Genomic DNA, 26,790 nt, shown 5'->3' on the forward strand with positions numbered 1-26,790 from the left:
TGCTCTTCTCCTGGGTCTCCATGTGGCTCGCTCCTCACAACTTTCAGAGCTTTGCTCAACTATTTCTCAATGGACCTTCCTGGAATGCTCCCTTAAAACTGTGCTCTCTCATACCATTCCTTTTCTCCTACTGCTACTTAATTTTTAAACACAATATTATTATCTGCTAGTTCATATGATTTTTGGCTTTTTTTTTTGACATGAGTCTCGCTCTGTCACCCAGGCTGGAATTCAGTGGCACAATCTTAGCTCACCGCAAACTCTGCCTCCCAGGTTCAAGAGATTCCCCTGCCTCAGCTTCCAAGTAGCTGGGATTACAGGTACGCACTACCACACCTGGCTAATTTTTTATATTTTTGGTAGAAACGGGGTTTCACCATGTTGGCCAGGCTGGTCTCAAACTCCTGACCTCAAGTGGATCCGCCCGCCTTGGCCTCCCAAAGTGCTGGGATTACAGGTATGAGGCACTGCACCTGGACTCTTTGCTTATTTTAGTCAAGCCATATGTCTGCCCTTTTTAAGACATAAGCTCTATGAGGATAGGGTTTTGTCTGTTTTGGTCACTGGTGTCTGGTACATCATAGTTGCTCAGTAAATATTTGTTGAACGAATGAATTATTGAGTGAGAATGACATGGACAAAGGGACACTTTTATGAAATAAGCTAGAAGAGACTAGGACCAGCCTGAATGCTAATGAGGAGGATCCAGTGAGATTCAATAGAGGTCAAAGATAGAGGGTGGAAAGAAAAAGTATAGTGACCTGAGCTCCCTAAGGAGGCAGGTGGGGATGGGATCTGAGCACAGAGGAAGGGGTTCATCCTGGTAAGGAGGTGACTTGCCCTTCATTGAAACTAATGAAAGAAGAAAATATGCTGGTGTGTTTTGGATTTGGAGGCAGAGATGTGAGAAACGATAGATTTCCAGTGACATCTCTCTATATTTTCTTACAATTCCTCCCCAGTGGTGCTGAACAGCCTAGGAACAGATATAGGGAAGGCAGAAAGCTGGATTCAAACAGAGATGAGGTTTTACGCATGAAAAGGATAGAAGAACATGGAAGATGGGACGTTTGGCAAGAAAGATGGGCTGTGGAATTAAAAGAAAAATTTATTGAAGTGTACAACACAAACAGAAATGCACACATATCATGGAATTACAACTCGATGAATTTTTACAAACTGAAGACACCCATGTAACCAGGACAAGGGCATTGCCAAGAGCTATGGAATTTAGTTCAGAGCAGATGAGAGTGAGGACAGAAAAGAGAATGTACCAGGGACTATAGAATAGAATAATATTCCAATATGATTAAAGAATGGAGGCAGACGCTGATGGAGAGGAAGTATAGGAGGTTATGATTACAGAGGGATCACTAGAGGTTTTACTTCAGGCTCCAATAGTGAGCCTGATGTGGTCTTGGGAGCGGATTGCTGATGTGGGGTGAAGAAGGTCATTTTGTCAAGGAACTTGGAAGAAGTCAGCTCATTGAACAAATCACGCACTCAAATATTTTGGTCACATAGGACAATGGAGATACTTGGAACCAAAAAGTGCAAAGTCTTGAATATGGGAGTGACCTGGAGTTTGGTTGATGACAGCAAAGAAAAGTGATAGAGGGTGGATCAATAGGTTGGGCCTTGAAAGAATCAAGAATGGAAAGAGAGAGAGAGAGAAAGAGAAAGAAAGAAAGAAGAAAAGAAAAGAAAGAGAAAGAAGGCTGTGAAGCAGCAGTATGATTTGAGGAGGAGCCTGACCTGCAGATTCTATGGGATTGGAAGAAAAGAGCAACCTCTACTTCTTTTAATTGTGATTAGGGTGCCAACTTTAGATCTTTCCTGCTTTCTCTTGTGGGCATTTAGTGCTATAAATTTCCCTCTACACACTGCTTTAAATGTGTCCCAGAGATTCTGGTACATTGTGTCTTTGTTCTCATTGGTTTCAAAGAACATCTTTATTTCGGCCTGAATTTCATTATTTATCCAATAGTCACTCAGGAGCAGGTTGTTCAGTTTCCATGTAGTTGTGCGGCTTTGAGTGAGTTTCTTTTTTTTTTTTAATTTTTGTATTTTTTTTCTTTTTTTATTATACTTCAAATTCTAGGGTACATGTGCACAATGTGCAGGTTTGTTACGTATGTATACATGTGCCACGTTGGTGTGCTGCACCTGTTAACTCGTCATTTACATTAGGTATATCTCCTAATGCTATCCCTCCTCCCACCCCACCACAGGCCTCAGTGTGTGATGTTCCCTACCCTGTGTCCAAGTGTTCTCATTGTTCAATTTCCACCTATGAGTGAGAACATGCGGTGTTTAGTTTTCTGTCCTTGTGATAGTTTGCTCAGAATGATGGTTTCCAGCTTCATCCATGTCTCTACAAAGGACATGAACTCATCCTGTCCTTTGGATGAGTTCTGGCCAGAACTTCCAACACTATGTTGAGTAGGAGTGGTGAGAGAGGGCATCCCTGTCTTGTGCCAGTTTTCAAAGGGAATGCTTCCAGTTTTTGCCCATTCAGTATGATATTGGCTGTGGGTTTATCATAGATAGCTCTTATTATTTTGAGATACGTCCCATCAATGCCTAGTTTATTGAGAGCTTTTTGCATGAAGGACTGTTGAATTTTGTCGAAGGCCTTTTCTACATCTATTGAGATAATCATGTGGTTTTTGTCTTTGGTTCTGTTTATATGCTGGATTACGTTTATTGATTTGCATATGTTGAAGCAGCCTTGCATCCCAGGGATGAAGCCCACTTGATCATGGTGGATAAGCTTTTTGATGTTCTGATGGAATTGGTTTGCCAGTATTTTGTTGAGGATTTTTGTATCAATGTTTATCAGGGATATTGGTCTAAAATTCTCTTTTCTTGTTGTGTCTCTGCCGGGCTTTGGTATCAGGATGATGCTGGCCTCATAAAATGAGTTAGGGAGGATTCCCACTTTTTCTATTCATTGGAATAGTTTCAAAAGGAATGGTACCAGCTCCTCTTTGTACCTCTGGCAGAATTTGGCTGTGAATCTGTCTAGTCCTGGACTTTTTTTGGTTGGTAGGCTATTAATTATTGCCTCAATTTCAGAGCCTGTTATTGGTCTCTTCAGGGATTCAACTTCCTCCTGGTTTAGTCTTGGGAGGGGGTATGTGTCCAGGAATGTATCCAAGTCTGTGTCTTTTAATTGGAGCATTTAGCCCATTTACATTTAAAGTTAATATTGTTATGTGTGAATCTGATCTGTCATTATGATGTTAGCTGGTTATTTTGCTCATTAGTTGACGTAGTTTCTTCCTGGCATTGATGGTCTTTACAATTTGGCATGATTTTGCAGTGGCTGGTACCAATTGTTTGTTTCCATGTTTAGTGCTTCCTTTAGGAGCTCTTGTAAGGCAGGCCTGGTGGTGACAAAATCTTTCGATATTTGTTTGTCTGTAAAAGATTTTATTTCTCCTTCACTTATGAAGCTTCGTTTGGCTGGATATGAAATTCTGGGTTGAAAATTCTTTTGTTTGAGAATGTTGAATATTGGCCCCCACTCTCTTCTGGCTTGTAGAGTTTCTGCCAAGAGATCTGCTGTTAGTCTGAGGGGCTTCCCTTTGTGGGTAATCCGACCTTTCTCTCTGGCTGCCCTTAACATTTTTTCCTTCATTTCAACTTTGGTGAATCTGACAATTGTGTGTCTTGGAGTTGCTCTTCTCGAGGAGTATCTTTATGGTGTTCTCTGTATTTCCTGAATTTGAATGTTGGCCTGCCTTGCTAGGTTGAGGAAGCTCTCCCGGATAATATCCTGCAGTGTTTTCCAACTTGGTTCCATTCTCCCTGTCATTTTCAGGTACACCAATTAGACGTAGATTTGGTCTTTTCACATAGTCCCATATTTCTTGGAGTCTTTGTTCATTTCTTTTTACTCTTTTTTGTCTAAACTTCTCACTTCATTTCATTCAGTTGATCTTCAATCACTGATACTTTCTTCCACTTGATCAAATCAGCTACTGAAGCTTGCGCATGTGTCACGTAGTTCTTGTGCCATGGTTTTCAGCTCCATCAAGTCATTTAAGGACTTCTCTAAACTGTTTTTTCTAGGTAACCATTCATCTAATCTTTTTTCAAGGTTTTCAGCTTCTTTGCGATGGGTTTGAACATCCTCCTTTAGCTTGGAGAAGTTTGTTATTACCGATCATCTGAAGCCTTCTTCTCTCAACTCATCAAAGTCATTCTCATCCAGCTTTGTTCCATTGCTGGCTAGGAGCTGCGTTCCTTTGGAGAGGAAGAGGCGCTCTGATTTTTAGAATTTCCAGCTTTTCTGCTCTGGTTTGTCTCCATCTTTGTGGTTTTATCTACCTTTGGTGTTTGATGATGGTAACGTACAGATGGGGATGTGGTGTAGATGTCTTTTCTATTTGTTAGTTTTTTCCTTTTAGCAGTCAGGACCCTCAGCTGTAGGTCTGTTGGAGTTTGCTGGCGGTCCACTCCAGACCCTGTTTGCCTGGGTATCACCAGCAGAGGCTGCAGAACAGCAAATATTGCAGAACAGCAAATATTGTAGAATGGCAGATGTTGCTGTCTGACCCTTTCTCTGGAAGCTTTGTCTCAGAGGGTCACCCAGCTGTATGAGGTGTCAGTCCGCCCCTACAGGGAGGTTTCTTCCAGTTAGGCTACTTGGGGGTCAGGGACCCACTTGGAGAGTCAGTCTGTCCATTCTCAGATCTCAAACTCCATGCTGGTAGAACCACTACTCTCTTCAAAGCTTTCAGACAGGGACGTTTAAGTCTGTAGAAGTTTCTGCTGCCTTTTGTTCAGCTACGCCTTGCCCTCAGAGGTGGAGTCTACAGAGGCAGGCAGGCCTCCTTGAGCTGTGGTGAGCTCCACCCAGATCGAGCTTCCCGGCTGCTTTGTTTACCTACTCAAGCCTCAGCAATGGTGAATGGCCCTTCCCCAGCTTTGTTGCCACTTTGCAGTTCTATCTCAGACTTCTGTGCTAGCAGTGAGCGAGATTCTGTGGGCTTGGGACCCTGTGAGCCAGGCGTGGGATATAATCTTCTGGTGTGTCATTTGGTAAGGTCATTGGAAAAGCACAGTATTAGGGTGGGAACGTCCCGATTTTCCAGGTACCATCTGTCACAGTTTCCCTTTGCTAGGAAAGGGGATTCCCCGACCCCTTGCAATTCCCAGGTGAGGTGATGCCCTGCCCTGCTCCGTGGGCTCCACCCACTGTCTGACAAGCCCCTGTGAGATGAACCCAGAACCTCAGTTGGAAATGCAGAAATCACCCATCTTCTGCATCACTCACTCTGGGAGCTGCAGACTGGAGCTGTTCCTATTTGGCCATCTTGGAACCTCCCCCTGTAATTTTTGTATTTTTTGTAAAGACAGGCTTTGACTATGTTGGTAAGGCCTGTCTCTAACTCCTGGCCTCAAGTGATCTACCTACTTTGGTCTCTCAAAGTGCTGTGATTACAGGCATGAGCCACCACACCCAACCTCATGAAACTTCTGTCAGCACTAGCATTCTTCCTTGAGTGAGTTTCTTAATCCTGAGTTCTAATTTGATTGCACGGTGGTCTGAGAGACTGTTTGTTATGATTTCCATTCGTTTGCATTTGCTGAGCAGTGTTTTACTTCCAACTATTGGTCAATTTTAGAATAAGTGCAATGTGGTGCTGAGAAGAATGTATATTCTGTTGATTTAGGGTGGAGAGTTCTGTAGATGTCTATTAGGTCCACTTGGTCCAGAGCTGAGTTCAAGTCCTGTATATCTTTGTTAATTTTCTGTCTTGTTGATCTGTATAATATTGACAGTCAGGTGTTAAAGTCTCCCACTATTATTGTGTGGGAGTCTAAGTCTCTTTGTAGGTCTCTAAGAACTTGCTTTTTGAATCTAGGCGCTCCTGTATTGGGTGCATATATATTTAGGATCGTTAGCTCTTCTTGTTGCATTGATCCCTTTACCATTATGTAATGCCCTTCTTTGTCTTTTTTTGATCTGTGTTGGTTTAAAGTGTCTGTTTTATCAGAGACTAGGATTGCAACCCCCACTTTTTTTTTTTTTTTTTTTGGTCTCCATTTGCTTAGCAAATCTTCCTCCATCCCTTTATTTTGAGCCTACGTGTGTCTTTCCCCTTGAGATGGGTCTCCTGAATACAGCACACTGGTGGGTCTTGACTGTTGATCTAATTTGCCACTATGTGACTTTTAATTGGAGTATTTAGCCTATTTACATTTAACATTAATACTGTTATGTGTGAATTTGATCAGATCATTATGATGCTAACTGGTTATTTTGCCCATTAATTGATGCAGTTCTTTGTAGTGTCAATGGTCTTTACATTTTGGTTTGTTTTAGCAGTGGCTGGTACCAGTTTTTCCTTTCCATATTTAATGCTTCCTTCAGGAGTTCTTATAAGGCATGCCTGGTGGTGACAAAATCACTCAGCCTTTGCTTGTGTGTAAAGGATTTTATTTCTCCTTCACATATGAAGCTTAGTTTGGCAGGATGACAATTTTCAATAATACTTTCTGCTTTAATAAAGCACAATAAATAGAGATGAACCCTGGGTTTACTTTTTTCTGTATCTATCATCATTATTTGATCAATTCCCATTTCCAGAGGAGAATTTAAGATACTTGCATCCATGTACTACAGATAAATCCTAATGTTTCAGATCTTCATGGAAAATATTTGTTTAACATCTAATTGAGTGAAATACCATGCTGGGTGTAATGTCAAGAAAAGAAAAAGGGTATGGCATAGGAGAAGAATTGTGGGAACAATTTTGCAGTTATTTTTATAATGTAATCTTACCACAGTTTTAAAATATGCTTTAGGGTTTTAAAACATGGACCATTTGTTGATCTGTTTTTAATAAAGGCAGAGCTTAAGAAATTCAGTTTTTAAAAAGTCGTCATGTTAATACATCTTCTGTACCATCCTCTTGAAGACATCTTAGTACGTTAATGAATAAAAAATAAATAAATAAATAACATAAATAAAAAATGTAAAAGATGCATATTATGTTCACATAAGTGTGAGTTTATTTATTATAATAGAATATAATATTCTGGAGAAAGAAGTTCTGTTAATATTTTTTATGTTCTTTATGTGCATTATCTGAGTGGCAATATTTCTTACTATTAAGTATTAGTAGTTGCTTTGTGTAAATAAGTTATTTAATTTGCTTTCAAGTTTGGCTTTAAAGTTGTTACATAAATATTGAATGATGTTAATGTGAAAATATTTCATGTTTTATTTTATTAATTTATTTACTTTGAGACAGAGTCTCACTCTGTAGCCTAGGCAGGACTGCAGTGGCACAATCGCGGCTCACTGCAGCCTTAACCTTGTAGACTCAGGTGATCCTTCTACCTCAACATCCCAAATAGCTGGGACAGCAGGTATGTGCCACTAGGCCCAGGTACATAAATTTATATATTTTTTTTGTAGAGACAATGTCTCTTCATGTTGCCCAGTCTGTTCTCAAACTCCTGGGCCCAAGGGATCCACCCACCTTGGCCTCCGAAAGTGCTGGGATTACAGTCATGAGCCACTATGCCGGGCCCGTATTTCATGTTTTAAAGTTGTATCTCATTCTCCCTTAGTTTTATATTTTTCCAGCCTAAACTTTGCCACGTCTTCCAACTATCTCTTTATGTGGCACAGTTTTGAGCATCCTGATTGTCTTTGAAGAAATTTTCTTGTTAACACCCAGACTCATGTATAATACTCTTAATGGGGCCTTTATTAATGAAGCAGAGAGATTTTACTTTCTACCTTTGTTTTGCCCTACTGCTATTACACTCTACTACGGTAGTTTAATTTATATTAGTTGGTTTATTTTGTCAATATGTTATCACTTATTTATGTTATTTACTGTCAACTAGTACTCTTATGGTTTTCTAAACTTATGATAAGAAGAAATAATCATAACATTTATAGCTAATGGAATGCTTAACAGCTGCCATACTCTGCTTCACATACTTTGCATCATTAACTCTTTTAGTCTTTATGAATTAAGAATGTTATTCGTTCTTAAAGATGAGTACTTTAGACATGGCTTAAGATTGTGAAGTCAGCAGATGGCAGAACGGGGATTCAAAGTTGGAAATTTGGATTCACATTCATGCTCTTACCTTGTAGTTACCCTTTTAATGTGACCTGATTTATATACTCAGAAATTGTAGATGCATTTATTGATATATTTAATTAAACATTTAAGAGTGGTTTTAGATTTGCTGGAAATTTATAAAGAGGTACAGAGAGTTCTCATATGCTCCACACCCCGTTTCCCCTGTTTTATCATCCTACAAAACCATTTGCAGAAACTAGAAACCAACATTGGTGCATCACTATTAACTAAATTCCAGGTTTTATTTGGATTTTACTAGTTTTTCTCCAGTGTTTTTTCCTGTGCCAGGATACCATCCAGGGTGCCACCTTACATTTAGTCGGCCTATCTCCTTAGTTTACTTCTGTCTGTGACAGTTTCTCAGTCTTTCCTTATTTTTTGTGATGATGGTTTGAGGCATACTTGTCAGGTGTTTTGTGGAATGTCTCTCAATTTGGATTTTTCCAGTTTTCTTTCTTATGATTAGACTGGGGTTATGAATTTTGGAGAAGAGTACTACAAAGGTGAAGTGCTCTAGTCACCTCATACCAGGGGTCCATGATAGCAAACTGACTTATTACTGACGTTATTAACCTGGATCACTTGGCCAAGGTTTCTCCACTGTGAAGGTACTTTCCTCCCACTTTCCATATTCTGTTTCTTGGAAGCAAGTCACTAAGCCTAATCTATGCTCTAGAGGGTAGTAATGAAATTATTTTTCATTTACAATTTTTAGATCATAAGCTTTTTTTCCTCAAAATAATTTCAAATATCCACCAAGAGTACAAGGGACTTGTTGAAGTCAAAGGGAGGTGTGATTATTATGTCTTTTATGGATGACATGAAATGATAGGGATGAGAGATGAAGAGGAAAAGGTTTACTTAGTTTCCTATACAGAGCTATTTCAACCTGTATTTTTTAAACTAGAGACTCTGATCCAGTGTTTCCTGAAGTGTGTTATACAAAATATTAGCTTTATGGAAAGTCAACTGCTATGACTTGAATTAAGGAAATTATTATTATTATTATTTTTTATTATACTTTAAGTTCTAAGGTACATGTGCACAATGTGCAGGTTTGTTACATATGTATACATGTGCCATGTTGGTATGCTGCACCCATTAACTCGTCATTTACATTAGGTATATCTGCTAATGCTGTCCCTCCCCATTCTACCCACCCCACGACAGGCCCCAGTGTGTGATGTTTGCCAAGGGATCTCATTGTTCTCATTGTGTCCAAGTGTTCTCATTGTTCAATGTGAGAACAATCTGGTGTTTGGTTTTCTGTCCTTGCGATAGGTTGCTCAGAATGATGGTTTCCAGCTTTATCCATGTCCCTACAAAGGACATGAACTCATCCTTTTTTAAGGCTGCATGGTATTCCATGGTGTATATGTGCCACATTTTCTTAATCGAGTCTATCATTAATGGACATTTGGGTTGGTTCCAAGTCTTTGCTATTGTGAATAGTGCTGCAATAAACATACGTGTGCATGTGTCTTTATAGCAGCATGATTTATAATCTTTTGGGTATATGCCCAGTAATGGGATGACTGGGTCAAATGGTGTTTCTAGTTCTAGATCCTTGAGGAATTGCCACACTGTCTTCCACAATGGTTGAACTAGTTTACAGTCCCACCAACAGTGTAAAAGTGTTCCTATTTCTCCGCATCCTCTCCAGCACCTGTTGTTTCTTGACATTTTAATGATCACCATTCTAACTGATGTGAGATGGTATCTCATTGTGGTTTCGACTTGCCTTTCTCTGATGGCCAGTGATGATGAGCATTTTTTCGTGTGTCTGTTGGCTGCATAAATGTCTTCTTTTGAGAAGCGTCTGTTCATGTCTTTTGCCCACTTTTTGATGGGGTTGTTTTATTTTTTCTTGTAAATTTGTTTAAGTTCTTTGTAGATTCTGGATATTAGCTGTTTGTCAGATGGGTAGATTGTAAAAATGTTCTCCCTTTCTGTAGGTTGCCTGTTCACTCTGATGGTAGTTTCTTTTGCTGTGCAGAAGCTCTTTAGTTTAATTAGATCCCATTTGTCAATTTTGGCTTTTGTTGCCATTGCTTTTGGTGTTTTAGTCACAAAGTCCTTGCCCATGCCTATGTCCTGAATGGTATTCCCTAGGTTTTCTTCTAGGATTTTTATAGTTTTAGGTCTACCATTTAAGTCTTTAATCCATGTTGAATTAATTTTTGTATAAGGTGTAAGGAAGGGATCCAGTTTCAGCTTTCTACATTTGGTTAGCTAGTTTTCCCAGCACCATTTATTATATAGGGAATCCTTTCCCAATTTCTTGTTTTTGTCAGGTGTGTCAAAGATCAAATGGTTGTAGATGTGTGGTATTATTTCTGAGGGCTCTGTTCTGTTCCACTCGTCTATATATCTGTTTTGGTACCAGTACCATGCTGTTTTGGTTACTGTAGCCTTGTAGTATAGTTTGAAGTCAGGTTGCATGATGTCTCCAGCTTTGTTCTTTTGACTTAGGATTGTCTTGGCAATGCAAGCTCTTTTTTGGTTTCATATGAACTTTAAAGTAGTTTTTTCCAATTCTGTGAAGAAAGTCATTGGTAGCTTGATGGGGATGGCATTGAATATATAAATTACCTTGGGTAATATGGCCATTTTCATGATATTGATTCTTCCTATCCATGAACAGTGAATGTTCTTCTATCTGTTTGTGTCCTCTTGTATTTCATTGAGCAGTGGTTTGTAGTTCTCCTTGAAGAGGTCCTTCACATCCCTTGTAAGTTGGATTCCTAGGTATTTTATTCTCTTTGAAGCAATTGTGAATGGGAGTTCACTCATGATTTGGCTCTCTGTCTGTTACTGTTGTATAAGAATGCTTGTGATTTTTGCACATTGATTTTTTTATTCTGAGACTTTGCTGAAGTTGGTTACAAGCTTAAGGAGATTTTGGGCGGAGAAAATGGGGTTTTCTAAATATACAATCATGTCATCTACCACCAGGGACAATTTGACTTCCTCTTTTCCTAATTGAATACCCTTTATTTCTTTCTCCTGCCTGATTGACCTGGCCAGAACTTCCAACACTATGTTGAGTAGGAGTGGTGAGAGAGGGCATCCCTGTCTTGTGCCAGTTTTCAAAGGGAATGTTTTCAGTTTTTGCCCATTCAGTATGATATTGGCTGTGGGTTTATCATAGATAGCTCTTATTATTTTGAGATACATCCCATCAATGCCTAGTTTACTGAGAGTTTTTAGCATGAAAGACTGTTGAATTTTGTCAAAGGCCTTTTCTACATCTATTGAGATAATCATGTGGTTTTTGTCTTTGGTTTTGTTTATATGCTGGATTACGTTTATTGATTTGCATATGTTGAAGCAGCCTTGCATCCCAGGGATGAAGCCCACTTGATCATGGTGGATAAGCTTTTTGATGTTCTGATGGAGTTGGTTTGCCAGTATGTTATTGAGGATTTTTGTATCAATGTTCATCAGGGATATTGGTCTAAAATTCCCTTTTCTTGTTGTGTCTCTGCCAGGCTTTGGTATCAGGATGATGCTGGCCTCATAAAATGAGTTAGGGAGGATTCCCACTTTTTCTATTCATTGGAATAGTTTCAAAAGGAATGGTACCAGCTCCTCTTTATACCTCTGGTAGAATTTGGCTGTGAATCTGTCTAGTCCTGGACTTTTTTTGGTTGGTAGGCTATTAATTATTGCCTCAATTTCAGAGCCTGTTATTGGTTTCTTCAGGGATTCAACTTCCTCCTGGTTTAGTCTTGGGACGGGGTATGAGTTCCAGGAATGTATCCAAGTCTGTGTCTTTTAATTGGAGCATTTAGCCCATTTACATTTAAAGTTAATATTGTTATGTGTGAATTTGATCTGTCATTATGATGTTAGCTGGTTATTTTGCTCATTAGTTGATGCAGTTTTTTCCTGGCATTGATGGTCTTTACAATTTGGCATGTTTTTGCAGTGGCTGGTACCAATTGTTTGTTTCCATGTTTAGTGCTTCCTTTAGGAGCTCTTGTAAGGCAGGCCTGGTGGTGACAAAATCTCTCGATATTTGTTTGTCTGTAAAGGATTTTATTTCTCCTTCACTTATGAAGCTTCGTTTGGCTGGATATGAAATTCTGGGTTGAAAATTCTTTGTTTAAGAATGTTGAATATTCATCCCCACTCTCTTCTGGCTTGTAGAGTTTCTGCCAAGAGATCTGCTGTTAGTCTGATGAGCTTTGCTTTGTGGGTAATCCGACCTTTCTCTCTGGCTGCCCTTAACATTTTTTCCTTCATTTCAACTTTGGTGAATCTGACAATTATGTGTCTTGGAGTTGCTCTTCTTGAGGGGTATCTTTCTGTCATTGTCTGTATTTCCTGAATTTGAATGTTGGCCTGCCTTGCTAGGTTGGGGAAGTTCTCCTGGATAATATCCTGCAGAGTGTTTTTCATCTTGGTTGCATTCTCCCTGTCAATTTCAGGTAAAACAATCAGGCGTTTATTTGGTCTTTTCACATAGTCCCATATTTCTTGGAGTCTTTGTTCATTTCTTTTTACTCTTTTTTGTCTAAACTTCTCACTTCATTTCATTCAGTTGATCTTCAATCACTGATATGCTTTCTTCCACTTGATCAAATCAGCTACTGAAGCTTGTGCATGTGTCAGGTAGTTCTCGTGCCATGGTTTTCAGCTCCATCAAGTCATTTAAGGACTTCTCTAAACTGTTTATTTTAGTTAGCCATTCATCTAATCTTTTTTCAAGGTTTTCAGCTTCTTTGCAATGGGTTTGAACATCCTTCTTTAGCTTGGAGAAGTTTGTTATTACTTATCATCTAAGCCTTCTTCTCTCAACTTGTCAAAGTTATTCTCCGCCCAGCTTTGTTCTATTGCTGGCGAGTATCTGTGTTCCCTTGGAAGAGAAGAGGTGCTCTTATTTTTAGAATTTTCAGCTTTTCTCTTCTGGTTTCTCCCCATCTTTGTGGTTTTTTCTACCTTCAGTCTTTGATGATGGTGATGTACAGATGGGGTTTTCGTGTGGATGTCCTTTCTGTTCTTTAGTTTTCCTTCTAACAGTCTGGATCCTCAGCTCTAGGTCTGCTGGAGTTTGTTGGAGGTCCACTCGAGACCCTATTTGCCTGGGTATCACCAGTGGAGGCTGAAGAACAACAAATATTGCAGAATGGCAGATGTTGCTGCCTGATCCTTCCTCTGGAAGCTTCATTTCAGAGGGGCACCTGGCTGTATAAGCTGTCAGTCAGCCCCTACTGGGAGGTTTCTCCCAGTTAGGCTACTTGGGGGTCAGGGACCCACTTGAGGAGGCAGTCTGTCCGTTCTCAGATCTCTAACTCTCCTCTCTTCAAAGCTGTCAGACAGGGATATTTAAGTCTGCAGAAGTTCCTCTGCCTTTTGTTCAGCTATGCCCTGCCCCCAGAGGTGGAGTCTACAGAGGCAGTCAGGCCTCCTTGAGCTGTGCTGGTCTCCGCCCAATTCGAGCTTCCTGGCTCCTTTGTTTACCTACTCAAGCTCAGCAATGGCAAGCACCCCTCTCCCAGCCTCACTACCACCTTGCAGTTTGATCCCAGACTGCTGTGCTAGCAGTGAGCGAGGCTCTGTGGGCGTGGGACCCTCTGAGCTAGATGTGGGATATAATCTCCTGGTGTGCCATTTGCTAAGACCATTGGAAAAGCACAGTATTAGTGTGGGAGTGTCCTGATTTTCCGGGTACCGTCTGTCAAGGCTTCCCTTTGCTAGGAAAGGGAATTCCCTGACCTCTCGGTCTTCCTGGCTGAGGCGATGCCCCACCCTGCTCCATGGGCTACACCCACTGTCCGACAAGTCCAGTGAGATGAAGCCGGTACCTCAGTTGGAAATGCAGAAATCACCCATCTTCTGCGTTGCTCACACTGGGAGATGTAGACTGGAGCTCTTCCTATTTGGCCATCTTGGAGAAAATGTCAAATTAAGGAAATTATTAATAAATAAATCTGTAAAATATTAGTGAAACAAAGATAACAGTGTTCTTTATTGCAGTACTTCCCAGAGCCTTTAGAAATGCCTATTTGCATTGTATTATCCAACAGGAGAATATAATAGACAGTGTTTTCAAATTTTATATGCCATCACAATGCTTACAGCATTATAGCATCTCAAGGAACTAGCATTCTGTTAAAGAAATTATGAATAGCTGCTCTATTTTGCATTCTATGATGCTTTATGTGTCCATATGCAACTCGTTGGTAACTTAGAAATCAATATGACAGAGAATCACCAGCAAAAAGCCAATCCAGTAAGTAGAATTTATTTTACTGTTGTGTAATACATCATTCAAGGTATTTAAATGATGTAATATGACTTCATTTTAATAATTATTATTTTTATTAACAGCCCAGTTGAGTGCATTTTTCTCCAAAGTTGTATTCTTTGTTTTTTTTTTTTTTTTTTTTTTTTTTTTTTTTTTGAGATGGAGTCTTGCCCTGTCACCCAGGCTGGAGTTCAGTGGCACGATCTCAGCTCACTGCAACCTCTGCCTTCTGGGTTCGAGAGATTCTTCTGCCCCAGCCTCCTGAGTAGCTGGGATTACAGGCACCTGCTATCAGGTCCAACTAATTTTTGTAGAGATGGGGTTTCATCATGTTGGCCAGGCTGGTCTTGAACTCCTGACCTCAGGTGATCCTCACACCTCAGCCTCCCAAAGTACTGGGATTACAGGCATGAGCCACTGTACCTGACCCAAAGTTGTATTCTTTATAGGCTGTATAATATTACAATAGTGTAGTCATTTTTGTGTTTATTTTTTTATTTTTTATTTTTTTTGAGACAGAGTCTTGCTCTGTGGCCCAGGCTGGGGTACAGTGGCCAGATCTCAGCTCACTGCAAGCTCCGCCTCCCAGGTTTAGACCATTCTCCTGCCTCAGCCTCCCGAGTAGCTGGGACTACAGGCACCCGCCACCTCGCCCGGCTAGTTTTTTGTATTTTTTAGTAGAGACGGGGTTTCACCATGTTAGCCAGGATGGTCTCGATCTCCTGACCTCGTGATCCGCCCGTCTCGGCCTCCCAAAGTGCTGGGATTACAGGCTTGAGCCACCGCGCCCGGCCTTTATCTTTATTTTTAAATTTAGTTATTCTTTTTTTTTTTTTTTTTTTTTTTATGAAACAGTGTCTTGCTCTATTGCCCAGGCTGGAGTGCAGTGGTGCAATCATAGCTTACTGCAGCCTGGACTTCCCAAGCCCAAGTGATCCTCCCACCTCAGCCTGCCAAGCAGTTAGGACTACAGGTGTGTACCACCATGCCTAGCCATGTTGTCATTATTTAAAATATTTTTTGGAACTATTATTTTGAGTTGTTGTGAAAGGCTGCAAAATACTTTTAGTCAACTAATTGGTGGCAAATTTTTTATTTGTTGTTTTGTAAACAGCAAGAAAGATGAACAAGGTCAATGGTCAATCTAGGTAATACAAACAGAGTAAAAAAAGATGTGACTTTAAAGTAAAAAATGATTATTTCTTGTGACTCAAAAATTATTTTTGATGGTTATTTCAGAAAGGGATGTCCAAACAAATTTTGGCAGAATTATAGAAGTAGTAACACGACCTCTTAGGTTTGAGAAGTATTTGAATTGGCATTTGAATGATGCCATGATAAACATAGTCATTTCAGATCAGACAGGGATTTTATCCAACAGGTGAAGGATAAGTCAGAGCAGCTAACAGTTTAAAATCCAGTCATCAGACATTGTCTTAGCCTGGGCAAACCCAGAGCTTTGCCATACTGCAGTCTTCCCTGGCATCTCTGCATGGTTTGCACTCTTGTTCTTTTATTTTGCGATTTGCCTCAGCTCCTTCCTTTGAATAAATGACTCCTAGAAGACATGCCAATTAGGATACATAAGTATTAGTGAATGTGTGTGTGTGTGTGTGTGTGCATGTATGCACATGTGTATATGTTCTGTCTTACTGCAATAGCTGACTGTAAAGTCTTCTGAACAACTAAGATAAAAGAACAATCCCAAATGTATTCAATATACCTTTTAAAAAACAAAACAATAAAACATCAATATTCTTCATTCAGGGAACACAAAATAATCAGTGTTGAAGTTAGTGATCTTAAATCATGAAGCATCTCCTTGCAGATCCAGGGGAATAGGTCATTTGTCACAGTTGTTGGCTGATCAACACTATTGACTAAAGGGAGGGCATTTCTATTACTGTCTCATTTTAAACTAAGAATCAAGGACTTAGACAATGCTACATTCCCTTTGTAGAACCCGGTGATAATGAGAACTCTCGGAATGGGACTACAAATGATTCTCCAGTGGGGGTGATGCTTTGAATGTTAATAACAATGATGATGATGATTGGCTGGATATGATGGCACATGCCTGGAATCCCAGCACTTTGGGAGGCTGAGCCAGGAGGATCACACGAGTCCAGGAGTTCCAGGCTGCAGTCCTGGGTCTATCAGCCAGGCTGGAGTCCATGCCACTTGCACTCCAGCCTGGGTGATAGAGCTAGTCTCTGTCTCTAAAAAAAATAAATAAATGAAAGAAGAATAATGATGATAAACATCTTCTGAGCGCTTACTGTGTGCTAGACATTAGGCTGAATGTATCATCTTTAATTCACAGCCCAACATTGAGAATTGGATATTAGATGATACTATTTTAAAGTTCATTTGATTTCATTTTACCACCATTACTTCTAAATTTTATTTACATAAGTTTAAATAATACATATATAATAGGAAGTGAAGTCTGTCTGCCACACAGTGTTAGTAACTGTTCACCATTTAATACTTGAACTACTAGACAATTGTCTATGCTTATACACACATACATAGGTAGTTTGAAAAACCAGTACTATATTAGGTACATTATTTTGCAACATTTTTCTACTTAATGCATTGTGTGCATAAGTCCTTGTCTGTATATACATAGATTTTAAATGCTGTACAATATTCTACTTTATGTACAACACAATTGACATATCCATTTTTGTATTGATGACAAGGTACATGTATCATCTTTTTTTGCAACAATGCATTTTTAAACAATGCTGTATTGAACATCATTGTTCTGTACTTCCACTGATGAAAAATTCACTATGTATCATCTTTTTTGCAATACTGCATTTTAAACAGTGCTGCATTAAATACCTTTGTTCATTACCTCCATTACCTCTATGTTTATGGATGATAAAGCTGAAACTTGGACTGGTGGGTAACTTGTCCAAAGTCATGTATCTAGTAAAGGGCAGTGCTCCAATCTGACTGGATCTGATTCATGTCAGCTCCTCTATTCTACTGAATAATCTTGTGTATCACTAGTGTGATGTCTTCCTTTTGATCAACCATGGTATCTAGAGTAGGGGCATCCTTCCTCTCCAGCTAATTCTCAGTACCCTCACTCTGTAAACTAGCCCTGTGGTAGCGGAAAAGCCAAGCAGCCAATGGAATTGTAGTCAGATGCTAGCCTGTGAGAGAGAAGTTAGGTGTGGGGCTAGGATTGTGCTGAGTGAAGGTTGAGGACATTGAACCATTTTTCTTGTGTATCTGGGAGAGTGTTGCTGGAGTTATGAGATTCTTAATTTCTTCTGCTTTCTTCTCTAAATTATTTTTATCTGGTTGTCCTGAACATTTAGTTCAGGTGATCACAGAGGCTTTCTAAGGAAAGCAGCAACTAGACTTCACTAATTTTTAGTTATTATCTTCAAATTATTAAATAAGCTCAATAAGCACAGATTACTTCTTACTTTGTTTTTACTTTTAATATTTTCTTTGTCTACTGAGCAAGTTAGCATGGCTACAAGCAATGCCATGAAATTCACTGAAATGACATAATCTCAGTGAAACCAATGTGATTTCATTCAAAGTAAGTTCATTCTGGCAGAGAAAATTGCATTTTCCTCACAGTTTCTTTTCCCTTCTTAAGGCATTCCTTTGCCTCTGATGTAAAGTAGTTTCTTAATTTCTTTGCCGGAGTTCACCTTTAAAGGCTCTTTTCTTCCATAGCCTACTTTTATCCCTCTCTTTTGTATTTTTATATTATAGCACTGTTCCACATCTGAAATTATTTTAAATAATAAGTCCATTTAATTTAATATGACTTCTCAGAAATATTTTTTCCTCCAGTCTTATTTTGGATTCTTCCTTTTGAATCATTAGGATGGATAAAGCCACTTGGAACCAATTAAAAATAGCTGGGTCTGGTGTCAGGAGACTTGGACCACATCATTTCACCTGTCTGAGCCCCAGTAACCACTTAGAGATCTCATAGCTAAAGGTAAGGTGTTGTTTTAGATTATATTCACAGTACACCCCACAGATTCAGAAGAGATTATTATGATTTCAGGAATTATAGCCATTAAAATTAAAAATAATTTTAAACAAGTATTTCTTTGTTAACAATAAAACGTTTCCTTTTAAACAGGATATAATTGTGTGTTAACAGGATGTAAACAGGATGTAATTGTGTGCTAATCAAATATATTTTCTTACATTAGTAGAGCTATGAACTTCATTGATGGACTATCATAGTCTGTGTAATTTATAATGATGAGAAATTTATTGGCTCACTGTCCTGGAGGCTGGAAGTCCAATATCAAGGTGTTGGCATCTTGTGTGGGCCTTCTTGCTGCATCATTACATGATGGAAGGCATTATATAGCAGAAGGGCATTTTGGTTTTACTTCACTATTTTTGAATAAGATTTCCTAAGGGAGCTGTGAGGATTCTGCTGGGATGATCAGACCCAACACCAGGTCGTGGGGGTGACAAAGTCTGGTGGAGTCAAAGGATTGAGAAAAAGACAGTTTGAGAGAGAAAGGTGGGAAACCAGGGGGCCATCGGTAGTGTATGGAGGTGGTGAGAATGTGGAGGTCAAAAGGACACGTTGCATGAAGCACATGATTTACAGCTGTGATGGTTTAGCATTTATAAGGACATGTTCTGCTACTTGAGATAATGGGAATAGGAGTCTAGGAAGGCTAGAAGCAAGGAGCCAGCAAGTCTAGACACATTCCAGAGGACATTATGCAGATCCTGCCTCAGTTTCCCTCCCCACACTCAGCTTTTTCCCAACAGATTACTGACCACTAGTGAATAAGTTCCATTGCAGACTCTGTTTGCAACACAAAGTAATTGTGGGGGTGGGGTGTAGGGAGAGAAATACTGTTTAATGGATTATGGAGAATTGTGTTACAATTGAGCTAAAGTTTATATACTTTCTAGGCTCTATAAAAAGCAAGAAAATAAAAAAATGCATTTTTACCTGTTTGCATGTATCTGTGTACATTTTAAAGTTGGACTTATCCAGCTAAGCAGAATGAAGTTGCCTAGTTTTCCCCTAAAACATCTTTCACAATAGACAGTGCTATTTCCAATGGCTTTTTGGATTCTGTGTTTTGTCTCTCATTATGCATCCCCATCTTTATAGGTCTCCCTCAACTCTCTTCAGTAGCTCAGTGATCAGCTATGTGTCAGGATTTCACATCATGAATTAATCTGCCATGTAGAGAAGTTTAGTAAGCAATGTTACAAAGATGTGATTGGTTTTGCTCTTCACTCTGTCTCACTTGTCTAACACACTCATAGTAAAAAAGAAGCCAGTGCTTTTCTTGTTCTACATAGGAAATATCCTGACTTTGTAATAACACTAAGAACTTTTTGAGTCTGGAAGAGATAAAAGGATAATTCATATGGAATATTATAGATCAAGTTATACCTTAGTATTAAATTTTAAGATTTTTTACATTTACCAGCATCAGTAGATAGGAGCCAAATTTCTATTTTATGTTAGCATTCACAGTTATGCACATTAATTGATTATCTTATTGGGTATCAAGATTTGGCTAGTATTACCTCATCTAATCTTCATTTTTATATTGTAGTTTTTTAATATAAATAATTAAGAAATTGCATTTAATTTTTTTAAAGGGGGTTGAGATTTCTGGAAATTTCAAGTTGAGATATATGCAACCTAAGTAATCACTGGCACTTTGTAAGTAGGAAAGCAAAGTCCAAACTCAAGCCTTTGGATTTCAAGTCCAGTATTCTTTTTTTTTTAAATTGTACTTTAAGTTCTAGGGTACATGTGCACAACATGCAGGTTTGTTACATATGTATATATGCGCCATGATGATGTGCTGCACCCATTAACTCATCGTTTACATTAGGTATATCTCCTAATGTTATCCCTCCCCCCTCCCTCCACCCCACGACAGGCCCCAGTGTGTGATGTTCCCCGTCCTGTGTCCAAGTGTTCTCATTGTTCAGTTCCCACCTATGAGTGAGAACATGCGTTATTTGGTTTTCTGTCCTTGTGATAGTTTGCTCAGAATGATGGTTTCCAGCTTCATCCATGTCCCTACAAAGGACATGAACTCATCCTTTTTTATGGCTGCATAGTATTCCATGGTGTATATGTGCCACATTTTCTAAATCCAGTCTATCATTGATAGGCATTTGGGTTGGTTCCAAGTCTTTGCTGTTGTGAATAGTGCCTCAGTAAACATACGTGTGCATGTGTCTTTATAGCAGCATGATTTGTAATCCTTTGGGTATATGCCCAGTAATGGGATGGCTGGGTCAAATGGTATTTCTAGTTCTAGATCCTTGAGGAATCACCACACTGTCTTCCACAATGGTTGAACTAGTTTACAGTCCCACCAACAGTGCAAAAGTGTTCCTATTTCTCCACATCCTCTCCAGCACCTGTTTCCTGCAAGTCCAGTATTGTTTTCCGCTCTCCAGGATCATTGGTGTCTAGCAATAAATGCAGATGTGCAGACCCCAAGGAGAAAACTTCATTTTATGTACTTTCTTCCTGGAGACCAAGCCCACTATAGTAAGGGATATCTTCAAGCGAGGGTGGAAGTGTGCATGCGTAGAGAACACTGTCCATCTCTTCTCATGTCACACAGCTCTCCAGTTGATACAATCTACAACTATATTTACATAGAGGGAAAAATGATTCTATATTTATGTAGAACTCTCCATAATGTGTCAAGTGTCCTCACACTATCCTATGCAGTGGGTACAATCATCTGCACATTTTTTTAAAATGGTAAAATCGAGGCTTTGAGTGGTTAAGTAATTTTCCCAAGATAATAGTTACTAAAAGGAAGAAATAAGATTTTTACATATATGTCTGTGTCACTTTCATAGCTCCTCCTGATTTTATTTGCAGCTCAGCCACCATAATATGCACAGAATGAGACAAAACCATAAGTGATCTTTTGCTACTATCAAGTAAAACAAAAAATTAAAAATCAAGCAAACCAAAGCAAAATCTTGTATATATTAGCATCTTCTCTACTCATCAGCTTTCAAAACCACTTGAGCATACTTAAAGGAATCCAGTGTCAATATTTATAAATGATTTCCAAATTTTAATTGTGATTCTTTACCCTGTATTTGTACAACAGAAAGATCCATTGACTGAATTACAGGTGTTTTTCATAGATTATACATTCTGGGATCTGAAATATAACATTGAAAGAGGTTTTTTAAATCTCATTTTGCATTTTTAAAATACAAGTTGAGGGAAAAAAAGGATCTGGTTTGAATTATTGAGTCATGGGAGGTCAGTATTCCCAAGGTCTATTCTTGCCTCACATTAATTCATATTTTCACTGGGGACTGAAAGCTCTCATCAGGTTGGCTGAACACAATATGCTATCAATTCTTTCTCTCTTTTCAGAGCTTGATTCTTCTTTGAGATGGTAACTTAGATCAGATGCAGGAGAGTAGCTTTCTCTGGAAAAAGAAGACTGTTTTTATTTATTCTAACTTTGGTACTCTGAAGTCTGTCATATCTGGAGCATTAAAATATTATGTGCTTGACCAGCCAAGAATGGCAAATGTTCAGCTACACAGAAAGTCTGTGTGAAAAAAGCCTCCTCCCTGTGGTTTTTATAAAGCACACAAAGTGTAGTCATATGACTATGGTTCAATATGATATTTGTTTTATGTAATCAAATGAATAGCACATTTATCCAGAGTGCTAACGTAATAGTAAGGTTATCAGCAAAGCAGAAGACTCTACTGTGGAGAAAATACTTTTATATCCATGCTATAATGTCATAATGTATGTGAACTTTCAATAATGGCTTTCTCTGTCAGGAAACGGTGGTCGTTAATTGGGTTGGTTTCCCGTCAGAGAGTGGTAATCATCCCTGTTTTCCAATGTTGTTGATTTTTATATGAACACAATATGCCAATCTATATCATTCTTAATGACATTTTCAGTAATAAGAGGGGTATTAATTCAAGTACCTTTTTCATTTCCCAGATCTTTTTATTTACTATATAGTCAGCCTATTTCTGCTCTAAAGGAATATGTGAGGTTCTCAAGGGAGGCAGATGTAAGACAGACAATGCCCCGGAGGAATTTACAGTCTTTCAAAGGAGACAGATGTGTCAATAGATGAATGAAATAAAATGAATTAGGTGTTGTCTGTACTTCTCACCTCCCATTGACCTCTCAGTCAACACCGTCATCTTGTCCAAGCCACCAATAATCTCCCTAAAGTTAAATGTAATTCATTTTTTGTCTTAGTGTCTGTCTTCCTTGGTGCATTTTTCATTGTGAACCATTCTCACTTTCTCAAACGTCTCTTAGCTCTTGGTTTTGATGACATCACTTAATCCTGCCTTTTTTTTTTTTTCTCTTCCTTCATCTACGGCTGCTACTTTTCACTCATTTTAAAGGGCTCTTCTGACTATTTTTTAGTGGTTTCCAGACCTTACTTTCATTTTATTCTGCACAGTCACCATGATTTCTGTTGTCATCTTGGACAAGTGTCAAAAATCTGAACAGTCAAGGTTGGAGCAGTAGAAGGAGCCATGGGACAGGCAGCCCAGGGAAAAGTGAAGAAGTAGAAGTCAGGAGAGAGAGCCTGACGGCTACAGGCAATGTGCTCTTAGGAAGAAAAGATTCTTATCGGGAGCCTCAGTCTGTGATGCCGTTGACCCTATACTTTTAGAGTCAAAGATCAGAAAGCTGCCTCCATGTTGTTTCCTCAGGTGTGCTTAGATACTAGTATTTTGTCTGATAGAAACTAACAATCTTTTCTTCGAAAACTTTCTTCTATTCATTAATGCTGCTCTAAAATGTAAGGATAAACAGTTCCTCTTTCCTCTTTCTATCATAAACACAGTAAAGCTATTTATTTTGAAGGGAGAGAGATCTCAACACGAATTTTTCTCTTTCAGCTGAAACATGAGCAAAACATTTTCCCATTAATTTGCTATAGAATCAGTGACCATTGGAGGGGAGATGGCCATAGAAGTGAGCAGAGCAGTGAAACAGGCAAGGCAGGCATCTCTCGCCATGGTTAACTGGTCTGCAACAGGATGGGCCTGTGTGTGTGTGTGCGTGTGTGTACCTGTGTGTGAGTGTGAATGGGAGAGAGAGAGAACAAATCACCAGTTGGAGGGTGTTGCAATCCTATTTAGGTATCTTTAATGAGAGAATAAAGGAGTAAACATGTAACAGAGAGAATCCATAGCATTGTGCTCTTCCCACATGCTCAGGTGAAAGTTTAAAAGTTCTTTGAAAGAACATATTTTATTTTGAAAAAAGAAAAACAATATTGGAAATATCTCACTTCCTATTATAGCCATGCTTGCTTTTATATAAAAAAAGAGATTTCAAGTGGCATACCAGGAAGATGCTATTGCATTAAATCTAACAATTTCAGAAAATGGTGCTGAATTGAATAAAAGCAATCTTGCCCAATAGGTTCAGAGTCCTGGTAATTTTGAGAATATAGTTTCACATGAGCATAAACCGACCAAAGGAAAGAGTAATAAAATTTCTTTTAAAGCTTTGCTTCACAGGGGAGAGATGTTCTGACGCTGCCAAAAAGGCAGCAGAGTACAATGTTTTCCGCCCCTTTTGGTAGAATTTTTGACAAGTTTATCTTGCTGTGTCATTTGGCAGGTTAAAAAACATCTTTGATCAGAGTCTTTTATTGCCCTAGAGAAATCACATATTCATTCACCACAACAAATATTTTCACCATTTCTACTATGTCTGAAACCATCTATGATCTTGGTAATGAAGTTTTACAAGGAAGACCAATAACTAAAGATATTATTGGTTATTATGTTAATACTGCTGCTATAAATTTTTAATCACATGTAATTGACAAGGAAAATGATTGTAATTTCCACAGTAAATCTTTCTATCTAATATTTAAACTTATTGTTGTTAGAGTGATTGTGTCCTGTGTATTAAAAACTTATTTATTTATTTTTTTTTTTGGAATTGTAAGATTTAATAGAGTGAAAACAGAGCTCCCATACAAAGGGAGGGGGCCCAAAGAGGGTAGTTGCTGGCTCAAATGCAGGGGTTTATATCCCGATCATTGTCCCTCCCGCTGTGCTCTCAGGCGACAGATGATTGGCTATTTCTTTACCTCCTGTTTTTGCCTAATTAGCATTTTAGTGAACTCTCTTTACTGCCTCATTGGTTGGATGTGAGCTAAGTTGGAAGCCTCATGTTTAAAGGTAGATGCAGTCACCTTCCCAGCTAGGCTTAGGGATTCTTAGTTGGCCTAGGAAATCCAACTAGTCCTGTCTCTGAGTCCCCCCTCTCAACAGGAAAATCCAAGTGCTGTTGGGGAGGTTGGCCGACCCCTCTAACTGCCTCCTGCTGAATTGGGGCATAGTAGGGGTTGTGCAGTTGAGATTTTCTTGGGAGGGGTGCCTTAGATGTCATTAACTTTGGAGCATGGGCTAGCAGGCCGGTCCAGGGGTCCGTGGTAGATCTTAGTCATGGACTGCATCTGGGGCTCCATTTGAGGAACCATTTGTAGCTTTACAGCTTCGATTCTGGAAGAGACAAACTTAACAAGGAGGTTAAAGAGACAGGGTCCAAAGAGGAGTAACAATATTATAGCTGCTAGAGCTCCTAAGAAGGGGAGAATCCAGGGCATCCATTGGCTGAGGAGGCCCCAGGGTCTAGTGTTTTGAAGCTCCTCTGCTCTACATTGCATTTGATCTCAAATTTCTTTAACTTTCTCAGTGACGATTCCAGATTGATTAACATAATAACAGCATTCTTTCCCTAAAAATAAATAGGTTCCCCCTCTTTCCATGGTTAGAAAGTCTAAAGGTCTTTGATTTTGAAGGACTATTGCTGCTAAGGAATTAAGTTGATCTTGCAAGATGACCAGTGAGTTGGCGACCCATTCCATGTCACCATTTAGTTCTTGAGAGAGTTTGTAGTAGAACTGAGTAGAGGTTGTGATACCGCCAATGCCAGTACCTAGTCTGCCTAGCACTGCTGCTCTGATAACAAAAGGAAGAATGGGTACTCTTTTGTTGCGGGGCTTAGGTACGACATGATTGTATAAATCTTGTTCAGTGTAGATGGTCATAGGGGGCACTATGAATGAGAGGAAGCACATAGATTCTGAAGAGCTATCCAAACAACGATAGGCTGAGGTACCACAGACAAAAAATATTCCTGAAGGTAGGCAGACTATTTGTGTGGGAGGAGTTACCCACGTGATGCATTGGGAGTTGGTTGTGTCTATAGTATCACTAAATTTTACACAGGTGAGGTTTGAGGTATGGATTATTTCCAGATTGGAAACAAGAGGTCCTACTAAAACAGAAGTGGTGTTTATTTCTGTGCTGAAGTTTTTCCATTGTTCAGGTACAGGAATTGAAATGGATGGCCTGAAGTGCAGGGGGAGGCACATCCAACAGTTAGCAGGGTTTTGGACCGAGACCTTATGGAGCCTAGTGAGGGTGGTATTAAATAGGCTTACCAGGTGAGTATGGGTATGGAGGGTTTCATGTAGTTTTGAGAGATCTAGTCCTTTGTAGGGGCTAGAAGTGCTATGTACCCTTGTCAGTTGGGAGATCACTTCCTTTACGTGTTTTTCTCTTGCCTGATCTTGAACTCCACCTCCATCAGACATACCGATATGGATGAAGTAAGTCCAACAGACAGTGGCTCCAAGTCCTTCAGGACAACTAGGATTAATCATTTTCCCTGTTCAATAATGAGTATTTGCATGCATGCAAAGAGTGGCAGAGTTATAGCAGTTGCGGGGCATATGGGTGTGGGCGGTGAAGGTGGGGTTTCCCTTAGAAAAACTCCCACATGATGGGGCATTAATATTTCTGGGAAGCCGTATTTTCCATAGAAGATTTTGGTAAGGGGAGCTACTGGTTGTACAGCGGCATGGAGGGGGTGATGTGAGAGTGAAAGGGGGTAAGAGAACAGTAAAGAGAAAAATATGATAAGGGAGGGCCATGGGATTTATGATTTTAGTTACTTTTCTCATGGTTGTTGCTTGAAGAGCAGGCGCAGATCCTCTAGAAGTTCACAGGAATAGCTGGCATTGTCCCCTGGATTTTTGGGTTCCTTTGGCAGTATCCAGGGTTGGATCCGAGTGTGATATATCCAAGACTCCACTCCAGCCACTTTAACCATGGTTGGGGTAGATAAAATGACTGGGTAGGGTCTTTCCCAGGATGTGTCTAGGGATAAGCAATTTGAGGGAAGGGACTTGATTAACACCATGTCACCAGGGTGGAATAATTCCTTTCCCTCCTCTCGGGGACAGACTCATTGTAATGATTTTAAGAACGTGTTGATATTTGGCTAAGGAGGTGATGTCTGCAACTAAGTTGACTGTCTCTCGGTCAGGCACAAGGTCATTGATTAGGAAGGGCTGTCCATACAGCATTTCATATGGGCTAAGTCCT

The 26,790-nt window shown here is 39.4% G+C and overlaps 1 pseudogene; it reads right to left on the reverse strand.

Moving 5' to 3' along the window:
• Positions 1-24,707: 24,707 nt before the first annotated feature.
• On the reverse strand, positions 24,708-26,336 carry LOC126955352 (syncytin-1-like; annotated as a pseudogene).
• Between the last annotated feature and the right edge of the window lie 454 nt (positions 26,337-26,790).

This window comes from Macaca thibetana, chromosome 5 (assembly GCF_024542745.1).
Source record: "Macaca thibetana thibetana isolate TM-01 chromosome 5, ASM2454274v1, whole genome shotgun sequence".
Classification (NCBI taxonomy): domain Eukaryota; kingdom Metazoa; phylum Chordata; class Mammalia; order Primates; family Cercopithecidae; genus Macaca; species Macaca thibetana.